Here is an 8,408-nt window from a genome sequence, read left to right on the forward strand (position 1 = left end):
CCCTGCCTGGGAAGACCACAGAGGGATGCCAGAAAGGAACACACAGCGTATGCCATGCTCTGGGGTAGCTCACGGTTTTAAGATTATTATCCACTTGCAGGTACCAAGCTTGCTTTTGTTTCATGCAAACAGTAGCACTACCAATAACAACCAACACCTAGTTCTTGGGTTTCTCTTTTGGAATGGCAGTGTGCTCCAGTCTTGACAACGCACAAAAACCTCCCAACTCTGAACTCTGTTCTTTCAATACTGACTTACCACCAAAGGTCAAAACCACTGTTTGGACTGTGACAGCAAAACAGGGATTCAAGTATTTAACTGTTTTGCAAACATAGTGTAGTATTTTCCTAAATAAATCTCTTTCTCCAAACTCAGAGCTTGCTTCAGAGCAATCAAATCGGCGAGTGCTTCCAAAAAAGCAGCCCTACAGCCAAAAGCTTTAAATTACTATGAACTGGTTTTCTGTGAAAGTAACTAAAGGCACTTCCAGGGCTCCAGCTGGAAAAGGTTACTGCCTTCTCTTCCTGTGCAGAAGGATCACAGCTCCTTACAAAGCAGTGACTTTGCAAATTTGTATTAAGAGTGCGGGGGAATTTAAAGCAGTTGAAAAGCTTCCACTTCACATACGCTGCAGTTTCGTGATCTTGGCTGTTCCACTGCTACTGATGCATCAGAAGCACCACTGCCCTGTAACACAGAGTATCGCTACCGGAGAAATTTACTCATTCAAATTCTTTAAACAGTTCAGCACACTAACTGCACTGGGAGTCTTTATGCTGGATTGGGTATCCTCTCTTCTTCTGCATAAGCCAATATAAAAGTATAAAGTCAGCCTTAAATCTGTATTGTGTGGATATGCAATTACATTAGTAAGAGCATGTTCAATTTGGATCAAACTTGCCACACAGGATAATTTAATAGCACCCAGTCCAGTATTAATGACTGTGGTCCCAGGGCTTCTCAGTTGTTTTGGATAGCAATGCTCTCCCTGCTTGGATGAAATACCAAGTTTTATTGTGTGCTCTGGGCCCGGGGGATACCATGATTGTACAGCATTAGCCCTTCTTTCATCCAGCTTTTGGATTTTTCAACAAAATAAGGTTAATCTGACTATTTTATGGCCTCTGTAACTCAGTACTTTAATAAGCATATAAAGGTTTCTCTGTCTAGCTCAGCTCAAGAATTGGCTCAGGGAGACACAAGCATTTGTCTTCTCGGAAACAGGAAGGTGCCATCGTTGTTCTGCTCTGCACTTTTGCCGTACTTAGCATTAAAATTGAGAGGAGAAAACTCACATATTTTCATCTGAGAATATCTGCCCATATGCTATCACTTCTGAGCAGAAAAGCAGGGGAGACTAACTGGACACCAGGAACAGGACTGGCCACAACCTGTTTGCAGAATCATCTGGCTACAAACCTAAGCTTTACTACAATAAAATTAATTACAACACTTGTACTGCAACATCACAGTGCTTAACCAGGTTTTTTTTCAGGTCTCACTGGGACAGACTTTCTGTAGCACTTAAGCTGGGAGCCAGCATGCAGTTTGTACTGCAAAGCCTGTGTCCAAGCAAGACGGCTCAGGAGGATGGGTGTCAGTTCACGACCAAACCTGCTGTTCCCACAAGCCCAGGAGCTAAGCAGGAGCTCCACCAGGAACCCTGTCATCAATTTTCACAGTTTGTTCTCTCTCCCACCTCTCTTCTAGTCAGTTCCCGGTGAGATAAAACACAAGCCCTTTCTTACCCTTCAGGAAGAGAGTGCTGGAGTCAGGGAAAAGGCCCTGCAGCCCTTTGAGGTGTGCATGCTGCAGCCCCCCACGCCACAGTAAGAAGCACAGCTGCCCCAGCGCTCAGGGCCATGAGCTGACTGGTGGTGCTGGGGCTGGACAGGTGAAGCCAACAGCAGCTGAGAAAAGCTGCGCTTGCAGGTGAGTACGCCCAAGGGGGAAGGAGTCCATCTGGCACGAGCAGAAGGAGGCTGGATTTGTAGGGCCGATGGTCAGGGGTGTGTGTGATCTTTTCAGCTTGAAAACTGAGCAAAACCAACACGCATGTGTGCATAAGAGTACTCAGCAGTACAATGCCCAAGCCTGTCAGTGTTTAAGAGGCATTTGGACAATGCCCTTAACACCCTGCTTTAACTTGGTCAGCCCTGACTTGGTCAGGCAGTTGGACTAGATGATCATCGTAGGTCCCTTCCAACTGAAATAGTCTATTCTGTTCTATTCAAATGCTGATTTCATGGTCAAAACCCCCTGACGTCCTGGCAGAACACACTCAGAGTGAACTCTGGCTTTACTCCCTCTCTCCCCTCCTTGTCTTTTCTGTGAGTTTATCCCAGTGTACTTGCCTATGAAATAGCTTTTAAGCATTTTCTCTCTCCCCTTGCGCAAAGGCAAAGACTTAAAAGGGAACGTAGTCAGCCGCAGAGCAGACTTTTGCCTCCAACTGATGAGTTTCCAGGTGAAACCTTCAATAGCTAAAACGCTTCAAAATCATTGCAAGCAGCAGCAAAAACCCAGGGCTCCTGCCTTCAATTCAAGCGAATGCTGTAAGGACCAGGCTACCAGGGACTGAGCTCGGCCACGCTCCCGGCTCGCCTCCCGCCTGCCACGCACACCGGCGGCACGCAGGGCTGCAGCTGGGTGCCAAGGTTGGTCGCCCAACGGGAGCCCAGCAGCCTGACTCTGCTCACACCGAACAGAATTACTTCTTGGCGAGTGCTCTCAGGCAGAGGCTACTGCTGTCAAAACGCAGCACATGCTGTTCCGGTGCCTTCAACCAAACTAGAAAAGCGGCGGTTTCTGCAACTGTGTTTTGTGTGGTGCTCAGTCCTCTCCACACATAAGCAGCAAATTGCTGGAAGGCCTCTGGCACCAAGACCCCAAGGGGCTCAGCCAGAGGCACAACTTTTTTGGGAGCCGCAACTGAAAATCCGCAGTGCACCAAGCAGCTCTGTTGTACTGAGCATGTACTAAGCTAAGGGCACACAAAGTCCACGAGCTATAGGTATATGCAGCACTTAACAGCTTAGACGTTAAGCAATAGCTTGAGTAAAGTTTTTTTAGACTACATCTTAGCCTTAAGGTCCCAGTGTTTTGCCTCCGTCTCCACTGCAGATGCTCAAGTCCCTCACTACATCTCAGCCAGCGTTCAGAAACTCAAAACTCTCCGCACATCCGGACCCTGAGGGTCTCTGACTCCTAGAGCAGCCAGGGTGACAGTACAAGGATGTATATATAGCACTACAGATCAACATACGCACGTTTGCCTGCAGTTGACACCCAAGATTAAAATGCTTTTCTAAACAACTGTGCACCAGCGCCGTGCGCACGTGCTACCTTTTCAACGGGACACAGAAGCAAGTACTCAGGGTGGTCATTTCTGTTTCAGGACAGCAATTGCCACTTGCTCATTTTATGCTGCCACCTTGTTTCACTTGTGAAAAGAGTTCTGTTTCGGGTTCTGTATATTGCACAGTATTATATTATATATATAATGTAATATATATTATATTGCACAGTCTTAGTACAGCTTGGTCCTTTAGCTAAACTAATATAATGTCTCTCTTTTTAGTGAGGACACAAAGTGGCTATGGGACACATTTTTAAGGGTATGCAGGCAGACAGGATTTTCCAAAGTACACAGGTGTCTGCATAGTTCAAAAAACTTCACCTTCAGTGGCTTCCAGTATAGCCTGAGGACCAGACAGATTTGCAGCTAACTACAGAGAGGTACAACTCCAGTTTTGAATTAAAAGGAAAAGTAATTTAGTATGGTAGATGCCAATTGTTACAATCAACATTAATCCAAATCAAGAGATCTATAACAAGCTCTAAAGAAAATAACCAACAGCAATGTCAGTTGATTTGTTCAAGCCAAGCTTTTGTGCTGAAACCACAGGAAACAAATTTCTTCAGAATTCCTGTCTCTCCCCGTTCTGCATTTTCATAGAAGTTAGTTTAAAAAACGACCACGATTGCAAATTCATGGGTAACTCCCTATCAGGCCACCCCTTTATTTTACTTATCTACTTATCTATTATTTTAGACACAGTATAAAAATCTCTCCTTCACTAGAACAACAACAACAAAAGTAAAATACCCACTTGAATTTCACAGTGAAAGAATCCACAGAGAGAACTGACAGTATTTTGGAAGATCAGAAACAGGATGGAGAATGGAATTGTATGAGCACTGAGATAAATTACACTTTATCAGTCTGGCCCCTTTATTTGGTACAACTCTTAATGATGCCTGTAGAGAGAAGGCTAATGTTAGGCTGGTTATCCCAGAAGAAACGAGAGCGACCATGCTTTCACAATAAATCACGAGTGCTTGGCTCAGAGTTAGCATACAGTCAAGATGTGACTTTCTGAAAGAAATGTACATTACCGCAGTAGACAAAAGCATTTTCTCACTGTGCTGGCCGAAGCGCTCATTACTAGTGACACAGAGTTTTCACCCTGGTGATAAGGTGCAAATCAAGTAAACACGTTTACAGGCTACCTCTGGCACTTACCTGGCTGGGGTCTGTCCCTGCTCTGAGGCACATCAAACTCCAAAATGATTCCTGCAAACAAAGATCCCCTCGGCTTCTTAACCTGAAACTCTTTGGACTGTACCAAGATCACATCACCAGGGGGGTGTGTTTCGGGATGACCCTTCCAGTGGTGAGTCACAGGGACACCGGGAAACCTTCGCAGCTGACCCAAAAGGCAGAGCCTTGTTCACCCCCGGTGAGTGGTCTGTTAGCCGTGGCTGTGGCTGTAACTGGGGATGAACTTTTAAAGAAGGAGATGAGGCAAGGCTGTTTGGCAAGAGTTGCAGGCATTTTTTTTTGTATGGAAAACAGGGCAGATTAACGTGCACCATGAAAAAAATTATATTCCTTATTAGGCTGCACACAGTTCCTCACTTGCATAAAGCCAGTGTCAATGCTCTGCCTCAGCGTGTGCCTTCCGATGACGGCCCGTCCAGGCCGTAGGGAAGAGTGACACACAGCTGCTGTGGGACTCGCAGCTGGATGGGGATGTGCAGGCCAGGAGATGCAGCAACACCCAACGGGTGGCTCTGTGCCCTTGACTCCCAGCGCTGCGGCGAGCCTGTAGCAGCCTCGGGGCCGGCTGTCGCACGCTGCTGCGGAATTTCTCCGGGCTTGACTGTTCACAGTCTAAAATGGCCTAATTTTGCTGTTCCCATTTCACTTGTGGAGGGGAAAACAACTTGAATGACAAAGAAGCCCTGTCTGGGAGAGCCACAGAAGAGACTCCAGAGGTCCCCAGCCTCAGCCCCACGGAGGCCGAGCTGCTCCTGGCCTCTGCACCACTGCGAACCAGCTCTCTTCATCTCTGATCCTCACTCAAGCATTCACCCTGTCTTGCTCCTCTCCCTGTGCTAGTGAAAGAAGATATATCACTTCATGGGGATAACAACATCATCTGGAGCGCAGAAAACAAAACATTTCTCTGTGCTGTGGCAAAATAAAATATAGGACAAAAATAAATTCTCATTAAGAAGTGGTTTTGGTGAAACAAGCTTCTCTCCGTACTCTGCTCAGCCCCAATTTCATTTTGGGTAAATCCTGAACATTTAGATTAATTTGACATGAAATTTTTCTCATTTGAGGATTATAACACCTTGATTTTACCATTACATGGCTTCTTTTAATATATCTTTTAGTAAATGTAGTCCAATTTTTGAACAAGTACCATTTCAAAATACATTACAAAATTTCATTTGTACCAGTATTTTTAAATATTCTCCTCAATTTGCTTCCTCCATTTAGTCCTCCTTATTTTAGCATAACTGGTCTAAGTTTACAAATAGGTCCATTCCTTCTCCCAAACCTTGCTATTCAGCAAATCTCCTACTTACCTAAGGTAGTTTGGATCTCAGGGAATGACTTACACCCAGAAAACACTCTGAAGACGAAGTGTTAAGTAGCAGCATAAATTTCTGTAACTGCAAGGTTCGCTGCAGGACTGTTTGCTCTCCTATAAAGCACTTACCCAGCCTCCCTTTGAAGGCATGCTGAAATTTGGACAGAAAATCCCTGGAAACTGCCACTACAGTTTTAGCATTTAATGAGTAAAAAAAGCCCTACATGCTAAGGCCATGTGTTTTCAATTCATGATTGAGTAAGCAGACCAGAGTTTAAGTCATAATAAAAAGCTGACAGCTGCCTATGTATACCATGCGCACTGTGATTGATTTGCGTAGCTAAGGGAAGAACATGAAAAATCCCATGCGAGTACAACAAAATTCTACGTTTTGTGAGCCGATAATAAATAGTCACAGCTTATATAGATGTGTTCTCACAGTAGCTGCCTTTGATCCAATGTGGAACAAAACCATGAGAACTTTTTCATATGAGTATTAAATCTTGTGGCATAATCCAAGAATTGTACGCAATTTGTCTGGGCCGAGGAGGAGCTCTTGCTGGAAGTCTTGTCAGAACCAGGAATTCCTTTAGACAGGCAGCAAGATGAGCCACACAGGCAGCAACCAAGGGCAATCAGACAGCTCCGGTCTCACTATAGAACCATGGCAGAAAAAGCTCATAATTCAGTGGGGCTACACCAAAGCATTCAAAGGGACATAACTCACATACTGCTGTGGTCTGGAAAGAGGTCTCACTTATTGTGACCAGTTTAACCTTCCAATATAGTACCTGAAATGCTTGGATGTTCCCAGCAGCCTTTAGCCTCCCTGTTGGAGGCATCCCGAGCATCATCACCACACACTCCTCTAGGCTGGTTTACATCAGTGACTGTGTTGCATCTCCAGGTGTCCCTGATGTCCCCATTGCGGTCTTGCACAGCCTGCTAGCACCCCCCACAGCAGTGACCCACCACACTCTCCTCTGCTCTAGACTGGCTGCTTTCCAAACCTGACTGATGCCCACACCCTCAGCAGGCAAACAAGAGCCCAGAGCTGGCCCCTTGTGTAAAAGCACATCGCAGCACAAGTAAACAACAGAACGTGCTCCCTCACAAGGCAGTGTTGCCACACATCGGTGCATTCAGCACCTAGCTCTGCCCCTTTGCTCAGAACCCATCCATACCTCCATAAATACCTGTCCTTGCCATCTGCACAGCTGCGTATCCACAAGTGATGCCAACACCCCTCAGTCCTCAAGCCCTGCACCCTCAAGAACCACTCCTTGTCCCCTTGTAGCACACTGGCCTTCCCAGGGCAGCACAGCCCAGGCTGCAGCACGTGGCCTAATCAGTGCTTTGCCAGCTGTGCCTAATGCAGAATCACTCACAGCTGCAGAGAGGACACAGCTCTGTCCTACAGCCAGGCAGTTTATTACATGGCCGCCAGAGACAACAAGGAGCTGTTTTGACCCAGGCAGTGTGCTCTGGCTCTGGGCCATCAGCAGAAGGTTTGATAGCAGGACATACAGAACAGCTATGGTCTTACCAAGGCAATGGGTTCTGAACAGCTCTTACAGTGGTTAAGAGGTGTCCCAAATAAGGATGCTAGTTGGTATCAGCATTAATTGTGGCTACTAGAATGAATGAACTGTAGCGATCAGACAAGAAGCGGTTCCTTTGCGAGCAACTTGACCCTTCATCCCAAGCAGTAAGTGTGGCACATTTCCCATTTGCATCTGGTTCAGCTCTGCTGGGGCTGCCATATCTCTGAGGTCTGAACAAGGCAAATACTAGCAAGATCCTAACAATCAGGAACAATGCCCAAAGCTGGTAGTAGCAGCAGAGTTTGAACAGGCTATGGTCCAAAGCCACCCCATTTTACTTATTCAGTATCTGCAGCATCCTGCTATCTAGAACTAAGCATTGCTCCTCTCTTCCTACCCAACCCTGATCCAGGAGAGCTACTCTTACAGAAACACTCTCTTCTCATAGAGGGATGCACTAGCAGGGTCTTTTTCACACCCAGGGACTTTTTTTTGTCTCACAGTTCAGTTCCAGCCTGCTTTGCTCCAATAGCTGTTCTCATGCCTGGCAGAAGAACTATTACTGCAAGGTGCCTAGGTGGCTTTGACCCACTCATGACTATTTATCACAGAAGCCTGCAACCTGCCCATCACCTTGCAAACACACTCCACTGTCAGGTTCTTGTATCCCACCAGAGCTACATTCATCTATTATTCACTTAATTTCATGGGGCAATTTGTGAATAAAACATTAGGTGGTTTCCAGCAGAGAGTCTACTTAAATCCTACATGTTTACTCTTTCTAATTTAAGCAGTTTTGTACAGAGAAGAGCCCGAGAGGCAGACCTTGAAAATTAACCAAGATTCACAACTCTCAGAGCCAAAGTCAGCCAAAGTCCGATTTGGCTCAACAACATTTTGAATCCAGATCACTCATGCCCAGCATCTTGGGATTTTGATAATAGGTTCCTTCATACTTTCTTCCATAGCATAAATGACA

This window comes from Phaethon lepturus, unplaced genomic scaffold (assembly GCF_000687285.1).
Source record: "Phaethon lepturus isolate BGI_N335 unplaced genomic scaffold, ASM68728v1 scaffold34820, whole genome shotgun sequence".
In the NCBI taxonomy this organism is placed as follows: Eukaryota; Metazoa; Chordata; class Aves; order Phaethontiformes; family Phaethontidae; genus Phaethon; species Phaethon lepturus.